Source organism: Balaenoptera borealis (assembly GCF_965194805.1).
Source record: "Balaenoptera borealis genome assembly, contig: HAP1_SCAFFOLD_1966, whole genome shotgun sequence".
NCBI lineage: Eukaryota > Metazoa > Chordata > Mammalia > Artiodactyla > Balaenopteridae > Balaenoptera > Balaenoptera borealis.
Genome location: NW_028122295.1, coordinates 1 through 21,743, shown reverse-complemented (window position 1 = coordinate 21,743; position 21,743 = coordinate 1). Strand labels below are relative to the sequence as shown.

Genomic DNA, 21,743 nt, shown 5'->3' with positions numbered 1-21,743 from the left:
CGTATGGAATTTTTGGGACCACTGAGAAGCCAAAGCAAGTTTGAAAAAGAACAAAGTTATAGAATTCACATTTCCTGATTTTAAAACATTACTACAAACACACAATAATCAATAGGATGTGGTATTTTCATATAGATAGACATATAGATTAATGGAATGTAATTGAGATTTCAGATGTAGACCCTTACATTTATAGTCAACTGATTTTTAACAACAGTATAAAGACAATTCAAGGGAAAGCAGAGAATATTTAATAAATGTCTGTGCAAACCAGATCTCCACATACAAAAAGAATGGATTTGGACCCATACCTCTCAGCATTTACCAAAAATATATCAAACAGATCAAAGACATAAATGTGAGAGCTAAAACTATACAATTTGTAGAAAATGTAAATGCAGATCTTTGTGACCTTGAGTTAGGCAATGATTTCATAGATATGAAACCAAAAGCAGAACAACAAAAGAACAAAATAGATAAATTGTACCACATCAAAAAAATTTTTAACATGTGCTTTAAATTATACTCTCAAGAAAGTATAAAGTTAACCCACAAAAATGAAAGAAAATATATGCCAGTCATATATCTGATAAGGGATTTGTATCAAGAGTATATAAAGTACTCTTAAAACAAAACAATAAAAAGATAATATACAAAGGATTTGAATAGACATTTCTCCAAAGAAGATAAACAACAGGCACATGAAAAGTTACTCAATATCTTTAGTTATAAGGGCAATGTAAATTAAAACCACAACAAGCACCATTTTACACCTACTACTATAGCTCTAATCAAAAGGTCAGAAATAACAAATGTTTGCTAAAATATGAAGAACTCAGAACCCTCATATATGCTGGTGGGAATTTTAAATGCAACAGCCACTTTTGAAGAGTTTGATAGGTCCTAAAAAAATGTATGCATAGGGTTGCTAAATGACCTAACAATTCCACACCTAGGTATACACCCAAGAGAATTGAAAACATATAGCCACACAAAAACATGTACACAAATGTTCATAACAGCTTTATTAATAATAGCCAAAAGCTGGAAGCTATCCAAATATTCATCTCTTGATGAATATATAAACACAATGTGGTATATTGATGCAATGGAATATTATCCAGTCCTGAAAAGGAATGAAGTACTTATCCAAACTACAATATGGATGATATTCTTACACCGATACATACAGATAAATATATATATATGTATATATATATATATCTAGGTCTATATAGTTATTTAGATATATGGATATAAATGTACACTTGGTCATAAAGTAAAATATCTTTTTCATTGTGGGGTCAAAATAAAAAAACATTTGAAAATCATTGTTATATCCTGGCTGGTACAAAAAACAAAACACAAAAAAGGAATAATATTCATGGCATGTGAAAATTATAAGAAATTCAAGTTTTAGATTCCATAAATAAAGTTTTGTTGGAACGCAATAAGGCTCCTTTATTTACAGTATATACTGTCTATGGCAGTTTTTGCATTACAGTGGCTAAGTTGCGTTATTGTAACAGAGAATGCACAGCCTGTAAAACCTAATATTCACTATCTGTTCTTTTATAGAAAAAAAACAATTTTTAAACCATGGATTAGACAGTAAGTACTTGGCAGGAAAGTGAAGGAAAAGGTAGAATAAAACTTTGGGGAGTCTCTATAAGTATATGTGGATTTTAAAAATAATCAGATAAATTTAATTGTGAGACTTGAAACAACAGAAGACAGCAAATTTTAAAAAGAAGAATTCAGTTATTATTACACAAGTTCTTGGAATGTTAATGGTTAATTTTAAAATAATAAACACAAAAGGATAAATTTACAGTTTGTGTAAATATATAGATTTCTTGAGCAACTACTGTATTCTGAAAATTGTACTGAGAGAAATGAATAGGATCTATGCCTCAAGACTTATTTAATATGGTTGAAGAGTCAGTACTTGTCATTCACTATTACTCATAATTTGTAAATTTTGATAATTCCCAGGGACTGCAGTCACATGTACTGGTATTTGAGGTATGGAGTTACTTCCCCTTAAAACCAATAATCCCACTGAATTTCAGATTCACTTTACTATGTTGTTCTATACAAATGACTAATTTCTAATTATATGAAATAAAAATTATGGACAGAAGCCTATGAGTAGGAGTTATACACCCATATTCCCAGTAAGACTCATTCCCTGATCCAGGGGCCAAAGGAAGCTAAGTATTTTGAATAATATCGATTATGGTTCCCAATTTCTCAGTGACCCCTTCCTTCTCATGCTGTTGACTAACTGCTAGCTCTTTTGAAAGTCAGGATAGTTGTGGTCTCAGCAGGAAACATTTATTCCAAATCTTCTTCTCTGGTTCTGCCTTTCCAGGTTGGATGGAGACAGAGAAAAAGAGAAAGAATCCAGGAATCCAGACGATCTGCAGAGAACACTGTATTCTGTGCACATGCACAGGAGGTACATGGTGGCATAAGCCCTGGACTGGGAGGCAGGAAAATCTGCGTTCAGCTCCCTGATCATCATCTAACTAGTTGTGTAAGTTCCTGCACATTTAATTTCTCAGGACTTTAGTTTCCTACTGTAAAATGAGATTATGGTAAATGGTCTATATTTTTTAGCTTTAAATTTATTTTTGAGTTGACCATAAAAATATAACCCTTATGTTTTAACACACTTCATAAACAGATTCAAAGAATGTAACTTATCAACACCATAGTATACGGCATATGTGATAATGTTACACGGAGAAGTTTCTGCACATTGTCAGCTTATAATTCCAAAATAGTATAAATGAATTGTGAAGCACTGGTGGAAGTTTTCTAAGTATAAATAAAAGAGCTTTTATAAACAAATGAATGCATTGTGACAGGCTTGAAAGATAGGTTAACATAGGTCAAAATACCTAATCTGAAAGATTAAGTTTACTATCTTTAGACAATGATCATATTAGATGAATTTAGTTAGGGTTTTTTCTATTATCATCCATAGGAATATAAACTTTACTGTAATTTCTTGGTTCTAATTAAAATGGAGTACAATCATCCAAAATCCAAAGCTACATTTAATCATCTGAGCTATTCTTATTGTTTAAGGCATTCTGAGGTTCTGAGATCCTTGATAATAAACTTCTTAGGAATAAAAGGAGAAATATTAGCTTCTACATTTTAGAAAATTTGCTTCATGTTAGGCTATAGGAAAATTACTGGTATACATAATTTTCCCTCCATTGAACTGCAACCTTAGGTCATAAATGCATGTTTTATTAATAGTATTAATATTGACTAGATAAGTCTATATAATTAATTTGCATACTTAACTATTCCTTCCCATCTTTCTCCAAATTTTGCATTTTCCCCCCTTATGTACTACTTTGAAACCTTCATTAATCTTCATGATTTTTTCTTTTCTATAATCTTTGGTTGAAGATTTTGGTTCTTAATCTTTAAGAACTGTACCATGATATCTAAGATTGTCCATCTATTCTACATCATCTTATATTTTTTTCTCATGTACCTTGTTTTTAAATCCTTTTATTGCTTGCTACATATTTGACCTAGAATATAGCTTAAGTAAGTACCAACCTCTCTAACTACTAAGACATTTACTGCTTTTATTTGAAAATATATAAGAAATTTCTCTCTTCAAAACAGCACGTTCATTCAAATTTAAAACCATGGAAAATGCTAAATTTACACAAGTCCAATAAAGATGCAATGTTGTAAGTCCTATGAAAAATATGAATCTGATTTTGTAATGTCATTAAGGAAATACTATCACAAAAACAGCATCAGGTGTGGCTGCAAGGCCATTAAAAAAGTAATATGCCAGGAAACATTTTTAGTAGTTTCATTGTCTAAAGTTAAATTGAACACTTAGTCATCTTGTGCCAGTAATAGAATTGTTCAATTACTCAACTAGAAATACTTATATATATGTATACACACACATTGCATAGTTTACTGTTGTGCATTTTATTTTATGCTAATTATAGCTCAATAAAACTGATAAGAAAAAATATATGAAATTACTGGAAAACTAAATGAAATTAAAAATAATAATATACTAATTGTTAAAAAATCGCTGTGTAGTATAAACTTAGGAAGACTAATATCAGGTAGAAATTTCTTTTTTTAAAAAAATGGAATTTCAAAGACAAAGGAGTCTTCCACAAGACATTAAAGCAAATGAAAGGTAGGATTATATCTATGAGAGGGTAGTGAGATTTACAGAGGATAACACAAATGTTTAATTAAACTTTTATTTTACCTAAAAAGAAGTGAACCCACATATTTACTAGGTACTCATTATTAGCAGTTGACAGAATCGAATAAAAATAGTGTTATAATTTCTGAACTCAGCGTAATACAATGATTAAGAACAAGGTGTCTGAGGTCTGGTGACTTAGTTTTAAATATTTGCCCCAAATTCCCTAGCTCTGTGATTTTGGACAAATTATTTAATCTCTCTAAGCCTCAGGATTTTTATTTATAATATGGGAAAAACAGCAATACGTACTTTTGGGATTTGTGGTGAAGAGTCAAAGACAAAAAATACATAAACTACTTAGCACTGGGTTTGTTGAGAATAAAGGCTAACATATTTTTAATGGAAATAAGACACTGTGTTAGGTTGGGAAATGTTTACTAGCATAGTCTGTGTAGTAATATGATGAAACTGTATTTTTAAACATATTGCTTCACAACACTCCTCTATGCTAGGAAGCGATAAATGTAGCAGTGGGGAAAAGAAAAAGTAAGTAATTTCCCCATTAAGTAAAGTTCATATCAATGAAGAGGTAAATTTCAGTAGAAACTATAATATCTCTTGTGACATCAACTATGTGTGTTTTCAGTGGTATGATAGCCTCTTCCTTATGAATGATATCTAGGCCATGTTCCTTAAAATCCCTCTGTGCAGTAGCCCAGTCTGATAGAATGAAAAATGAATGTCAAACTGCCATGAAAAATAAGAGTAGTGAAGAAAATCTGAGCACTACATGCACTAGGTTTTGCTTAAAGGGCATATAGAAAATAATTTGACATAAATATTGATATGTGGAAAACATTGATATGTGGGGAACTGTATTAACACAAAGCATCAGACATAGGGCTGCTAGATTTAAACAATATTTTGCTTTAAAAATGAGAAAAAAGAGGAAAATTCTGAAAAGGGAAAAAAAGCCAAAGCAGAAACTGATCATTTTGGAAAAGGTCAACAAATAGTGCAAACAAGACCCATGGCAGACTCTGAAATTTCCCATATGGGAAAGCCATTCGTATGTGCAGAAGTATCAACAGCTTTGAAGTTAAGTAAGAAGGATAATTATTGCTTTAACTAGATACATCTCCAAATGAAATCTAGGGTGAAATGGAGCTATTCCTTGCCATAAATTATAGGGACATAGTTCTCCTAGAACTCATGGTTCCTATGACTTATTTTCAGGTTGCTTCACAGAAACAGATTGTTGAATATACTTACTCATTAGCAGAGGTCTCAACAAGTCAATTCCACAAAATAATAAATACACAGAGAAAAAAAATAAAAGAGTAAATTGAGTTTCAATTTTTAATGACATGCACATCCAACTTAGAAGATAGTTAACCATGCCCTAAAAATTCTGTGATTTCTTGATATCATTAATAAAGTCATACTCAAATAACATTTTCTCATTGAAATTGTTGTTAACCTGTCTTTTCTTTCATCATTACGTATACTTCAATGCCCATCAGGAACCCTGCTATCATCCACATTTTATAGTCATGGTGAACAGATTATATGGCAGTGGAAGATGATATACCATATACCAGCCTCCCTCTCCCTACTTTATTAATATATCGGAGACTAAGCTAGTTCTGACACATTAGCAGGCTCTCAGAACACATATAGGTTACTAGGTAGGTGAACATTAGATCTGGTGATTCTTCTGACATGTCAAAGCTTCTCTTTAAAGGCTTATTCATCTAAGTTTTCTCTCATAATCTATTTATAGGACTCAAAAGAGACTTTGATCAAAAGTAGTTGGATCATATCTTTAACAGTGTGAAAGTTAGATTTATTTTTTACATCTGCTAAACTGCTTTTTCATATACACTCCCCCAGTGACTTTCACAAGCATCACTCCAGTGCATATACCAGAGACTTCATGCTGCAAATACTGCTCCTTGTGCTTGAGGCAGAGATTCTACCACTAGGAGTCCTACTCAATCACTTGATAAGTATTAATATGTCAGCCATGAGAAGGCCTAAGACCCTTGCCATTAAATTCCAGGTTGTTTGTAAGGCACTATAGGGGGATGTATATCTTTTAAAGAATATGGGCAATATGTACATCATCTGAGTTAAATGAACACCATTTATACCCACGGATATTAGACATGTAGAGCCAGGAATATTAACAGAAGAGCTCTTATTAGATGTCAGAGTAACAATTGCCAAGTACCCCTGTAGTAGACCATTATGCCATAGTTTCCTGAAAATAGCCTCATGTCTTAGTTTCTTTCTTAGCTCTCCATTTTCCCCTTGTGAGCTATCTTCTATTTATTTGACACAGTTTATGTAATCTATCTCTACACTTGTTCTTGCTCTGTTGTCAGATATTAAGTGGCCTAAGCCACTTGACCTCCTAGTTCACTACACCCAACTTGCGACTATCTTATTTACTTGGACTAGTTTGGAGTATTTACTTGATTATTTACTTGGATTATTTACTTTATCCTGACACGACCAGTTCCATTCACCTTCACTTATTGCCAAGGTCCACTTTTTTTAATGTGGTTGATTTTTATCTATATTTCACAAGAAATGTTGTAGATTATAATTCATGGGGTAAAATGTGGAGTCTGAAAAGATCATGAAACACCATGGAGCATACCCAAAAGAGGAGAACAATTTTAGGTTTATACTGCTTCTGTGAAGGAACACTCTAGATCTTAATTGAGTTCACCCTAGGTCTTAAATACAAAGCCAGAGTTCCATGAAGAATGTCAGGGATACTGTTCACAAAAAAGGGGTAATGTATGTAGCACAGTCTGTCAATTTCACACTCTATCTCTTTGGCCTACACCTCAGGTAGTTTTCATAGAGGACTTAAACATACCAACAACTTCCTGCATCTCTGCTCTGGAGAGATCTCTGGCCATGGGAAGATGCTAGGCAGTCACACAAGGCAAGCTTAAAGTGCATGCAAGATAATTCACTGGAGCTCCTGGAGTCCCAGGGGTTGTAGGTAATTTCTCCAACTTTTATTTGCAGGGCAAGGGGTTATATATAAGTTCTTCAATTCCCTGCCCCTCAGTAGTCAAATTCTGTGGCATGTTTTGCACAGTGTTTTAGCGGCTTCTGGTGATATTAATCCCAATTGCCAACAGGGGTAACTTGCTCATTAACTCATCTTCTATTGACTTGACTCCATTCATTTCTCACTTCCCTTCTTTCTCAAGTAGTTCCAGGGTTCAACTCACAAAGAGATTTCTTGTATCTAAATTCCTGTGTTAGTATCTATTTATGGAAGAACCCAAATTAAGATAAAACAAGGATTTGTTCCCCAAATTGATCATATTTATAGTTCATGTAGTCTAAATTGTTACCTAGTACTAGGTACTTTATTATTTTGACCTCTGCCTCAAGAGGTTAGAAAAGTAGTTGGAATATACTTGTTTAAATTAATAAGATACCATGTATCTCATACTAATTATTTATATATATTTTGTTGAAAGACATTTAGTATTTCCTCTTAGCAGTTTAGAAATTAAATTAAGGTTGTACCAGATTATCTTCACCCCATTGGTCTATAATCAGATAACAAAAGGGATCTGATTGTCAGTCATACTCACACAATATCAGAGACTTTACCTGATGTTATGAGTTGAATTGTGTCCCCCCCCCCCAAAAAAAATATGTTGAAATCCTAACCTCTAGTACCTCAAAATGTAGAGACAGTGTCATTGCAAATGTAACTAATTGAGATTTGGTTATACCAGAGTAGGGAGGCCCTTAATCAAACATAATGAGTGTTCTTATAAAAGATGGCATGTGAAGACACACACAGAAAACGCCATGTAGTAATAAAGGAAGACAATAAAGCTACAAGCTAATGAATGCCAAGAACTGCCCACAAACCATAGGAAGCTAGGATGAGGCAAGGAATGATTCCCTTATGTCTCTACCAACACCTTGATTTTAGACACCTACCTTTGGAATATGTTTCTGTTGTTTTAAGCCATTCAATTTGTGGTACTTCGGCAGCCCTAGGAAATTAATATACTTACTATCAAGCTATATTTAAGAATTCAAGGATCCTAGTAATCACAAGGCACAGGCAAATAGAGAGAAGTCCAGGTCAGGTACTGTAGCACTCCAGGTCTTTTCTTTCCATATCAGACACACTTTGACCAGATTAATATAGAAGTATCTAAGAAATATATGGAGCCACATTCATAATAGAGAAGGGAGCCCCTCAGTCATCTCCATTTTATACTTAAATATTTAAATAGCTAATGTGATTTTTCCAGGGATCCATGCCACATAAATTCATGGATTCCAAGTGTATTTACTTCAGGCACACTAGACAAACTAGGTAAACCCTGCTAAAACGATTCCACAGATAACAACTCTCCTATTGGCAAAACCATTAAACAGTTTGTCTGCAGATCTGTCATCAGCATGTTTACAAGGTTTGATAGAGCTTTTCCCCCCAGCAAAGGGATAGAGGAGATTCCTGACCTGCTGCTTAACCATTTTTCTTCCAACATAATAAAAGTATATTTATAATGTTTTAAACTTATTTTTAGCTCTCTGTAGATTTTCAAGATAAATTATTGGTTAATTAAAGGAAATTATAAGGAAGATAGTATCTGCTGTATTTCTGCTGTATTCAAACTTTTTTATATTATTGTTTTTTAAATGCTTCATCTTTAGTCTTAGGGAAACATATGTTAGAAAGACATGATTTTACCACGCAGTCACGTAGTCTTGAACAAGTTACTTAAACTCAGCTTATACTTTCTAAACCTGAAATGAGAATAACTAGTCCACAATTAAATTTTAATTATCGGGTACCGTGAATCTCACTATAAATGCACCATATATTAGTCCCTTCTTTCTCACCTTGGTCTCATCTCAATAATTTCTAGCGTCTCCACTCTGTCGTTTTAAGGTATACTTGCTGGATTGTAGACAGTATTCTCAGTGTAGATACTTCACATTTTGGTATTGTGTGTTGTTTTGTTTTTAGGAATAAATTTTCATAGTGCTTTAGATTTAAACTGAGAGTGAATTTCAATGTCTTCTTTGCATGCTATGTTTAAAAAAGTGGGAAAAAGCATTAAAATCTTCAAATATAGCTTTAAAATGTTGTTTGATTCATGTTTAAGTACATATTAGAAAGATGCAAAGCAATATAAATAGAAATTTAATCCTGGGGATAATAAAGAAGGGCTTTAATTATTATAACAGATGATATGAAATTTAGATAGGTTGATATATTTTATATATTTAAAGTGTGCCATTTATAGTTCTGGATCAGAAGAGTGGCATCATTTTTTAACAAAAGTTAACTCTTGGGTAAGTATCTAGCTGGGATATAATATATCTATTTCATATGTTTAATATAATTTTTTAGTTTAAATTAAATTTCAAGTCTGCATACCACAGCATATGTGTGAATACATAGTGTTCATATAACTGTGTGACTCACAGAATTTTCACAAACACATCAGAGCCAATTTAGTGGCTTTCTCCTGGGCTATAGTCCTCAGTTACACCCTGAATAGAATTTAAACTCTTATGCTGTGTGTCTTTCTTTAAGTCAACATACCTATCCAATAACTCTCCAGGGATAATCACTTCTGAATTCTAAGAGTAGAGATTAATTACAACACTTTTTGTACATTATAAATAAATAATTATTAATAAATACTCTTTTGTACCTGGCCTTTTAACTCAAGATTATGTTTGTGAGGCCCCATCCATATTTTTAAGTGTAGTCACTGTTCTATGTGGAATGTTTTGTTTGTTTATTTTTGCCATAGTCTTTTCATGCTTGACTCATTCTTATCATTCAGGTCTATCATGAAAAGATGTGATTTCAAAGGAGATGTTTTTAAATTCATCCTCCTCCTTCCATTTGACTACTTTACAGTCCTTACTGTACTTACTGTTATTGGAAATCATTTTGTATACTTACTTTTTATAAATAATTTATTGAGGTGTAATTAACAAAATAAATTTCACATATTTAAAGTATAATTTTGACATAGGTATACACCTATGAAAACGCCGAAACTCCTCCATGAAAACATCATCTTTGAGGGGAGATAGTGATAGAGAAGGAACATGCAGGGAAGTTCCAAGATATGGATATTATTCTGTTTCTTCATCCAGTGTTGACTGCATACTTGCCTTTGTAGAGTTTCACTGAACTGAATACTGATTGATGATTTGTGCACTTTTTTCTAGTGTATGTTATATTTCAATTTTCAAAAATTATGCTCTGATTTGTCTTCAATCCCTATGCTTTCTTTACTTGAATCTTAATGTCTATTTTTGTGCAGTTCTTTTCTATACAAAAGTATTTTTCACATATTTATGAATAAAGACTCAAATCTTCCAGGCATTATAACAGACTCATGGAACTGCATGTTTAACTAACTCAAGGGTTAGATTTTCATATAAACAGCAATCTACTGTTAACCTAACTTAAAGCTGCATGATCTTACGTAGGAGTATCAAGAGTTAAAAGATTTTTTCCTGATTTATAAACTGAAGATTTCAAGTGACTAAAATTCCCTTAAAAATAATTTAAATTTTAGACAGTTTTTCTTTAAAAGACATACTAATTAGATCTCTAAAAAAGAACTAAAATACTGGTTATATTTTTCTTGCAAAATTCCTTATGTCTCGTGAAGAAATACCTTATGTTTCAGCATCCACTGAGTTCATAAACACCTCCTGAATGTTTTCACACTATGTAATTGTGTCATGTGAGAAAAGCAGTCCTTTTCACCCTTAATTGTCTTCTAATGTATGCTTACCATATGGCAAGCTGCTGAGTATAACAAAACAGTGATGCTAATGCTCTTTTATTTTATAGAAATCTGACAGTAAATAAGTCAATAATAATCGTAGGCATTCTTTAAGTAGAAGGGGTGTCTCCTGTCACCTCTCCAGAAAGACTACCAAAATAACCCACTGACTGAATATAGATTTATTGCTTACTGCAGAAAGGCAGTGAACTATCTTGACAGTTTTAGGAGTACTTGGAACAGAAAGGTCAGGACAGGATATTTATAAGATTTGGGGGATCCAATTAAAGGGGGTCCTTTCAGTGAGAGGGTATACTTGAAATTGGGTCAAATTTGTAAAATAATAATTTATTAGTAAGGGACTCAGTTGGGATTGTCGAAGTGAGCCTTGATGAGCCCATCTGAGAAGTCGATGGCTGTGAGAAGAGACTTGTACTTCAGGAGAGCTAGTGAAATATTCTATGCGTAGTGTCTTATTTCTGAGCAATTATTTTTTCCAAGTTTTCTACAGGAAAATTATTATTAGCACATTCTATTTTCCAAATAATTTGTCCTTCAAATTTACTGAGTTTAAGTACTTTCTTTATTAGTTTGCTTAATCATTTCATTCATCTTACAATCTAAGTGGAAGATACTTGAAACCAAAGGACTTAACTATATCTATTTGAGGAGAGATGACGGCTAGCTCAGTTCTCTTGGGTGTGAGCTCTGCATCAATCTTAGAGATTATTCCCTCTAATATTCACTTGAAATGGCTTTTACAGATAAGCAAATACCAGTAAAGAAATTCCAGGAATTCATTAGTTTGGTCTTCATGAAATAAATACATTATGTTTTAGACTTCAAATACTCATCTCATGCTCAAGTATAAAAATGAGTTTTTATCACCTCCTATCAGATGAAGACACATTTTTCCTTTTATTAATATGAGCAGTTGAGCTTTGACTCTAATATGTCTATTTTAGGATGTATACACAGCAGATAGTCTCAGCATATCTGTTCTATATTTATGTCTCTTCAAAGTTATCCAAATATTGTCACAGTGTATTTAACTCAAACAAATAGACATTTAAAATAAAATTGAATAGTAATTTTATAAATATTATGCTTAAATAATTTACAAAGCCTTAACTAATACAAAATTTTTTTAAATCAAGTTTTAGGCTTTAACTTGTCTAAATTCTGTTCTGTTTCTCTCCTCTGATTATGATTATAGAACATAAATTCTGTGGAGGGTATGTAAAGCATATAACTTATATGAAAGTTTTGTAAAAGGTTATTAAAAAAAACTCAGATAACAGAAATACAGTACTGCTGGACAAAGAGAATCAATCATACTGGTGATACAGAAACTGGCAGTTATCACAAAAATGTTAGGACTAGTGATATTTGAATTTTAAGGCATTTCATTCAAACCTATCCTCTTAAGATTACTGAGGGACAACTGCAGCAGTTTTCAAATGGCTTTTCCCCCTACAGCCTGTTTTATATACTATCTTCTGAAACAGTGCTCATTATACCACTGACTATTGTAGATGCTGAGTAGTTTTCTAGTGACTGGAAACCTAAGTACAAAGAACAAGTAAGGAAAAAGTATATAGCAACAGCTTACTTTTCCAGACACATTTCTTCAATTTCCTTGAACCCAGTTCTTCTCCTCTGCATTATTCAAAGTCCACAAACATACCCATCAATTCTCAGACTTGCTGCTTTCCTTCAGCACACAGTAATTTACATAAAATCCTACACTGGCCAACTGAAACCCATTTTGCCTTCACTTGCCATCTTACATGGCTTCTTCTATGCATGCATGCATTCCTTTATCACACAAACGCTTACTGAGTGCCAGCTATGTATCAGGCACCATAACCATCCTAAGTGGTTAGGATTTAGATGCATCAGTGAGCAAAATTGCCAAAGATACCTGGATTTGAACAGCTGATATTCAGGCTAGAGTAAACAGAGAATAAACAACAGGTATGATAAACAAGTAAATCATAATTATTAAGAAGGTAAAAAAATTCTATGGAAATTCCCTGGCAGTCCAGTGGTTAGTACTTGGCACTCTCACTGATGGGGCCCTGGGTTCAATCTCTGGTCAGGGACTTGTTGAATACCTCTGAATTAGCTGTTGATTTTTAAAGAAAATATCACCCACAAGCCACACAACGCAGCCAAAAAAAAAACACACTATGGATTTATATATATATAAGGGAAAAGTATAAGTAGGAGAAGGAGTGCTGAGGGAGGGAGGAAGCAGATGGAATTAATAAATCTGGATGTTCAACGCAGGTCACTGAAAATGAGACATTTGAATAAAATACAGAAGAAAATAAGGATGTTAACCACAGGAAGAGCTGGGACCGTATCCATGAGGAGGGAGCTTGCCTGGAATGCAAGAAAAGGCATATAGGCCAGTGAATCTGGGGTTGAGTTAGCTTACCAGGGTACTAAAAGAAAAAGCCAGAGGGGTAGGAGTGCAAATCTACAGACCAATGAGTGAAATGGGGACAAATGCACAGATTTATCAAAGGAATGAAGTTATCTGAGTTATATATTTAAGGGATCATGTAGGCTTCTATGTAATTCTTTGGGGAAAGGAAGGCAGGTAGAAGCAGTAAGGTATGAGGAGCTAGGAAGTTACTGACATAATCAAGAAGTTCCATTACCCCCACAAGAAGAGAGATATTTTGTATATAATGGGGAAGATGAAGAATAGTGGTACTGTAAATGTTTGGACAATAAAGCCAAGAAGATTTCTTCTATGAAATTTTCCCAAATTCTATAGATACACACTTCTGTAACACTTGTTTCATATTGCATTATAAAATATATCCCAGCTCTTATTTTTCTAAATATTTTTGTCACAAGTTTGTGTCTTACAAGGGCAAGAAATATCTAATGACTTGTTGAATACCTCTGAATTTGCTTAATATTTTGAAGAAAATATTACCATAGAATATTTTTAGAGCAATTGAAATTAATACTATGTAAACATTTCTGAAACACAATGTTTTCAAAAGTATGTGTATACATAGAAACATATATGTATATAAATATATACATACACATGTACATATACATGTTGGGGAAATGTATGTATATATATACATATACACAGATATGTATATACAGATATATATATATATATATATATACACACACACACACATACATATATACATGTATACGTGTGTATATATATATATATATATACATATACATATTGTTGGGACATATAATTTTTAAAAAATCTCTTCCCAACCTAGAAAACTTCTTCCATATACATAGAAGAGAAAGAAAACAATTTTACTGTTGAATAAGAATTAAACCAGAATGTGATGTACATCACAGGTAATCCACTAAGAGATTTTAGAGACAATTTTTATATAGCCAAATGGCCAACCATCACATATATGTTCTCAAGATAAATAATAAATAGTCCTCAAGTAAAAGGATTTCACAGCACTATAGGTCACACATAATTCATCTGGTAATTGGAATGACCATCTGTGTTAGGAAATTGGTTTTATCTAAAGGAAAAATAAATTTCTCATATCTTTATGACACTAATGTCATACCTAAGTAGTTTTGCAACTTGGAGAGAGGCATCTACCCAAATTAGGCTCCTTCCTTCTCACAGAAACTTGGAGATAGTGGGGCTAGCTTCCTTGAAGATTACACTTCAAACAGATGGCTCCCAGGTCCTTGAGAAGGCATTCCTGGATCTTAAAACTGGCAATAAGCTTAATTAGCTTTTACAAGATTTATATATATTTCAAAGAGACAGTGAAGAGTTTACACATTTTCTAAAGTAAATGAGCTCAGAAAAAGGAGGGGAGAAGTCTCTTATTTATAACAGGAGAATTAAGCATTTCATTTTTATTTGTATTTGCTCTTGTGGCACACACACAAGCACACACAAACACATAGACCAAAACATAACATTGTGTTACACTAGCTCCTTCAAGAAACAGACACCAAGATAAGATTAAGTGTGCAAAAATTTATTAGAAAAAATGAATGTGAGAAAAAAAGGAAGGAGCTTGGAGAGCCATGATTCTGAGATGCAAGTCTGATCTCAAATGCAGGAGTGAGTGAAAGATGGAAGAAAATTTGGGTGCAAGCATCTTAGACTGATCTCAAGTGCTAAAGAATTGTCATGGAATCTTGGAGTCAAAGTCATTTATGAGGTCACAGGATTTCCTCGGACAGGCCTACCATAATATTCCTACCATGCTCAGGCACTGGCTTGGAATAGCTCATCAGAAATCTAGTTGAGGCACAAACATGGTAATGGATTTCAGAATGCAATAGTTTGGAACGTTGCTCAATGATGTTTGCTGTGGTCAGAGATCTGAGAGGCATATTCTCATGGCCACAGCATTCATATATTCATTTTTCATACCATTTTGGAAAATCCTTTGAACATTTATATATTTTTTAGGCTTGGGAATCTGGATTCCATGATAGAGGTTATTCTCATTGCCAGATTTTTTAATCTGATTAGTCCAAAAAATGATAGTTGAAAGAATACTTGTGCCCTGAAGATATTTAGTTTATCGTTTATGTATGTTATATGTCTACTGAGAAGAGTTACTTGAAAGTCACGATTTATTTATTTATTTATAAAATAAACTTATTTATTTATTTATTTTTGGCTGCGTTGGGTCTTCCTTGCTGCGCACGGGCTTTCTCTAGTTGCGGCGAGTGGGGGCTACTCTTCCTTGCGGTGCGCAGGCTTCTTATTGTGCTGGCTTCTCTTGTTGTGGAGCACAGCCTCTAGGCACGTGGGCTTCAGTAGTTGTGGCACGCAGGCTCAGTAGTTGTGGCTTCAGGCTAAGAGTGCAGACTTAGTAGTTGTGGCATACAGGCTTAGCTGGTCCGCAGCATGTGGGATCTTCGTGGACCAGGGCTCGAACCCGTGTCCCCTGCTTTGACAGGCAGATTCTTAACCACTGTGTCGCCAGGGAAGTCTGGAAAGTCACTATTTAGAGTCAAGGAAAGTATCTGCTTTATTGGATGCTGTTGCAGAACAACAGTTTTCTTGATTATCATTTTTTATTCACATTCTTTTTTGCCCAAAACCATCACTTTAAATTTGTTCTACCTGGAAACATAAAGTAAATCTTGAATCTCTTGACAATTACAAAATCCAAAAATCTTTTAAAACTGAATGTATTTGTCAGATTAATGCAAAAATCTTTGGATGGCAAAACCTGACGTGTATTTAATGTGAACCTATTTAGTGTTTTTGTTTATGTCACTTGTCGATATTAATGTTTTGCTACACAAATAGTAATGTGTTTGTGTTAACTTTGCAAATTGTCAACTTGGCTTGACTGACCTATGTTTCCCAGAATTCCCACCAGTGGTTAGGACTCGGCCCTTTCACTGTGTGGGCCCAGGTTTGATCCTTGGTTGGGGAACTAAGATCCCTCATGCTGTGCAGTGCAGCCAAATTAGAAAAAAAAAAAAAAAGAAGAAGAAGAGCAGTTTAAAAGAAAAAAATGGATGAGCCACCAAAGGTGTTTCTCCACAGGATTTGAAGGGCAGAAGTGAAGCAGCAGCCGTTTTGTTTTTGTACTCAAGAGGTCAGGACAGAGACTATTTGTTGACTTTCCTCATTGGCCTGTGGCAGCTGCCTGGCCTGAAATTAAATCCACTTTTCCCAGAATCCTCCTTTCGTTTCTCTACTTCTGGGTCATATGTGCATTTATCTATATGATAAAAGATATCAGCTTCTTCTCTAAGATACTCTCTTCATCAAGGATGAAGGCCGTGTGAACTGACTTTGGTTCCAGTCTATTCTCATGGGTTCTTCTTCCGTTTGTGGGTTCCAGCTTATCCTGGCTTTCACTCACGTTACATTCATTTTTAATTCCTAACTGCCTGCCTTGTGAACTTTAAGCACATATAAAATAGGAAAGTATCACACTGTTGAAACAGCTCACAGAATTGTGTGAGGTCAAATCTCTGAAACAAATTCCTGCAAATATGTATGCATTTAAGTAGCAACACAAGTGATTCTATTTCTCTGATTGAACACTGACCAGTACAGAATTTGGTATCAAGAGTGGTTCCAAAGAAACATAATCTTAATTCATTCTATGTTACCTGTAATTGGGTCTCTGATCTTATTAGATTTAAATATATTAATACCTATGTTTTCAATTTTAATTGAATTGAATTTTATTTTTTTCCCCTCTGGTTGTGTAGATTTTTAAAAAAAATTTATTGTCGTATAGTTGATTTAATGTTGTGTTAGTTTCTGCTGCACAGCAAAGTGAATCAGTTATACACATACATATATCCACTCTTTTTTAGATTCTTTTCTCATATAGGTCATTACAGAATATTGAGAAGAGTTCCCTGTGCTATATAGAAGGTCCTTATTAGTTATCTATTTTATATATAGTAGGGTGTATATGTCAGTTTTAATTTCAGAAGGGACATTTATAGTCCACAATATGCAGAGGCAAAACAGTTCTGTAAGTTATCATTTGTAGATATTGTGAAAATAAATAAAGGTAAACCTCATTTAAAATGGAGTCAGGAAGCCCCTGAAGGGAGAGCTCTCATGCACATACCACTCATTGCAGCCTGCATAACCAGTAGGAAGAAGGAAAATAAGACTTTAACAAGGTCTGTTCGTATAGAATTCTCTGTATAAAGTTTTCTCAGTCTCAACTTCTTAACTTTGATGATAAGAATGTTACTTTTCTTCTGGTACAAGGGAGAACATTTTTCACAAGGGAATTTAATCTCCCGCTTTTAAGAAAAAGAAGGAAATGCCCCAGCAGCATTTCCTGCCCCAGCAGAAACGCACTAACCACCACTTGCAGCCAATAAGAAACTGCTGCAATCTTGAACTCTTGTTCTTCTTCAGTGAAATTTCATTCAAAACAACCCTCCCCAATTTCCTTCCAAAACCTAATAAAAGTAGACCTTCCCTCTGTTTCTTCAGATTTACCTGACTCACCAGCTTGCCTGTCTTGAATTGCAATTCTCTGCTATTTCTGAATAAATCCATTTTGCTGGTAAAATAATGGGCTACTTTATTTCTGTGGTTGATATTATTTGGTAATCAAAAGTGAGAGCCAAAGAAGACCCCAACAACTCCTAGGCACGTGAGCAAACAAACGCTAGTAACCACAAAGCTCATTGAGCTCAGGGCTTTCTCCCTAATCCTGGAGTTTGAGGGTCTCTCCTGGATCTGAGCTCCAGTCTCTTTGCATTTTGAGCTCGCCAGCTTTATTTGGGATCTGTTTTTATGAACCTTCTTGGTAAGTCACTCATTCTGTTCAAAAGAGGGAAAAACATGTGATTTCTGGTATTTTAGAACAGCTGTTGGAAAACAGGACCCATCATAATTAAGGTGTTTTAGGGAATCCAAAGGCAAGATAGGATCCACCTAGTCCTTGGACCAGGATCTTGTGCCTTTCTGAAAAAATGGATGAACTTTTGGATAATTTGGAATTATAATGGCCATTCTGGGGAATCTTTATTTTATATAAAATTTATAAGGGGCACCCTTAAAAAAGAGTATCCCAAACCTCTCAGAGACAATGGAATACATTCTTTGATTGGTACACAGAAGCTTCTAAGACAAAATGACTTACAGCATGCAAATAAAAAATCTTTAGTAAAAAACTTTGGCCATCTGAGCAAGTAAACTTAACTTACTGAATCTGCCAGAAACACAATTTGGCTGCAACTATTCCTTTGAGTTTTCTACCTGAGACATGGCTAAAATTATTAAAAACAAAACCTGTAAGATGTATGCGTCTGTCTGTATATTATGTAAGTCTATATGTGTATAAGTATATAATATTTTTCTACCACTAGGTGGCATTGTCAAAATTAATTTGTAAAGAACACTATTTAATTGGCCTAAAGAAACATTAAGTGTTTATATAAATCAAGTATACTCTCAGAAACACAGAAACTAACCCAAATGTTTTTTTGAGTTCATATGATCTGAGGTAATCTTTGAGAAATAAAAGTTAGCTTAAATTTGTTGGTTTAATGAAAAAGGCATGTCTTCAGAGTCATCAATATTGAATATAATGCAAATATACAACTTTTTCTACCTGGGTTTACTGATAAAATTAGGTTGTGCTATTTCTGTCACAGAATTTGTCAACAAGAAAAACAACTTAAGATGATGGTTAACTATTTAATATCTAACCGAAGCATAGTCGCTAAAAACAAGTGTTTTAAAAATTATAAATAAGATAAAAGTTTATACTAAGTTACATTAAATAATGGATATTCATTGACTATCTAAATCATTTCCAGATAGGATGGTATACTGAGATACTGATTGCTAAACATAAATTTGTCTAGTTTTGGCTTTTTAATTTTTGCAGAGACAAGGGCTATTTGGGGCTCTTAATAAACATGTTTTATGCCACATTGAAAAAAGATTATTATGAGGAAGAACATACTTCTAAAAATTTTTTAACGTATTTATAATTTTTCTAATCTACTGCAGGATCCTAATATATGAGAGATAGTTCACAGTTGCCTGCTTCCTAGTTTTCACTGGAAAGCAAAAATTACAAATAATTTAAAAGGTTGAGAAAAGAGCTCAGAATACAAAATAGACCAAAGAGAAAGTGTCAAAACATATAGAGTAATAAGCGTAAATTAACTCCACATAAACTGTATGTACTGATGATGAAAGAATTCAAAGAAAGCAGCTAGTGCCGCTTTGGAAGATGAGAAACAGTGGAACTCCCATGAAAGCATTTTCCTGTGAGAGGATTTACTATAACTTTTCCTGTGAGAGGATTTACTATAACTTCTTGTTTTTCAAACTGTGTTCACATACTACTGGTTAATTATGATACACATATTACCTGTATTTGTCTATATAAATAAATTGATAATATGTATCTTAAATTTTATCTATAATTTATAAATAGATTTGTTATAGATTTATTTACTATCCATATATATAAATAAAAGAGAGCAATTTCATAAGGTGCAAAACAGAATACATACATGGCATACACTAAAAATAGGAAATACATGTCAATTTATGAAACTTTTTTTGGTTAGTGTGTGATCTTTTTTTTTTTAACATCTTTATTGGAGTATAATTGCTTTACAATGGTGTGTTATTTTCTGTTTTATAACAAAGTGAATCAGCTATACATATACATATATCCCCATATCTCCTCCCTCTTGCGTCTCCCTCCCACCCTCCCTATCCCACCCCTCTACGTGGTCACAAAGCACTGAGCTGATCTCCCTGTGCTATGTGGCTGCTTCCCCCTACCTATTTTACATTTGGTAGTGTATATATGTCCATGCCACTCTCTCACTTCGTCCCAGCTTACCCTTCCCCCTCCCCATGTCCTCAAGTCCATTCTCTAGTAGGTCTGCGTCTTTATTCCTGTCTTGCCCCTAGGTTCTTCATGACCTTTTTTTTAGATTCCATATATATGTGTTAGCATACGGTATTTGTTTTTCTCTTTCTGACTTACTTCACTCTGTATGACAGATTCTAGGTACATCCACTTCACTACAAATAACTCAATTTCATTTCTTTTTATGGCTGAGTAATATTCCATTGTATATATGTGCCACATCTTCTTTATCCATTCATCTGTTGATGGACACTTAGGTTGCTTCCATGTCCTGGCTATTGTAAATAGAGCTGCAATGAACACTGTGGTACATGACTCTTTTTGAATTATGGTTTTCTCTGGGTATATGCCTGGTAGTGGGATTGCTGGGTCGTATGGTAGTTCTATTTTTAGTTTTTTAAGGAACCTCCATACTGTTCTCCATAGTGGCTGTATCAGTTTACATTCCCACCAACAGTGCAAGAGAGTAAACTTTTATTTTTGTTACTTAGATGGTTTTATATATGTAAGTATATATACACATATGTATGTATGTATATACATAATATACACTATGTTTCTTACTAAGGAATGATTCAGCATGATTGAAAGCTACTGCTCTTCTACCACAATGAACTGAGCCACAAAATGGTTTGTGCAGCCAGCTGAAAAGGTCAGTTCAAAAACAACCACCCTTTCTGCCCTGTTCAAACTCAGTGATAATTCCTCAAGGTCAGTCAGACTGCAATAATTGTTTAATATGCTCATACCTGTTACCTGATCTTTTCAGATTTGTAGCCAGGCAGCAACCTTTGTATAAAAGAAATTCTCCCATTTCTTATAATTACTTGCAAGGCTGGGAATTCTGGTAGTGGTTTCCCAGATTTATAGATCTGCCATCAATTTGGAAGTTGTCTTCCCATTTTTCAAATCTTTATTCTGTCTACTCAATTTAGGACAACGCTCTTCGGCAGTAATGTGGGGATCCTGTTGCCTCTGTCTGTTCATTCATTCACTCTATCAGAGCAATGTCAGGATGAAACTGTAGACAGAGGTAAGACAGTGAATCTCATACTGTAATTTCCAAAAGTATATGCTTTATTTTAACTATATTATGTAGAAGGAATTTACATTCATTTAATATAGTGAATAGACAGTTATTCTCTCCTATAAGAGTAAATCTGTAATTATTCTATAACAACTACCTCGCATCATTTCTTTCCTAGATAAGCTTTGTAAGTTTTTGAAATTGAGAAGATAACATTTGAACTAATGAAATTGAAATTGTCAGCAAAAAAAAGGAGGAAAAAATTTTAAATACAAACCTGATTTGTAAAAGAGCTAAAAGGTTTTTGTTTTGTT

The 21,743-nt window shown here is 33.7% G+C and overlaps 1 long non-coding RNA gene across 2 annotated transcripts in view; it reads left to right on the top strand.

The window, feature by feature from the left end:
• Positions 1 to 21,733, top strand: part of LOC309622266 — a 29,552-nt gene extending 7,819 nt beyond the window's left edge. Inside the window, exons 2-4 of one of the 2 annotated variants that reach the window (XR_014240653.1) lie at positions 2,375 to 2,539; positions 20,971 to 21,054; positions 21,338 to 21,733. This is a non-coding gene — a long non-coding RNA (uncharacterized lncRNA). Of the gene's footprint in view, positions 1 to 2,014; positions 2,540 to 20,970; positions 21,055 to 21,337 lie in introns of those variants that run through there. The other variant, XR_014240654.1, reaches the window with a different exon arrangement.
• The last annotated feature ends 10 nt before the right edge of the window (positions 21,734 to 21,743 follow it).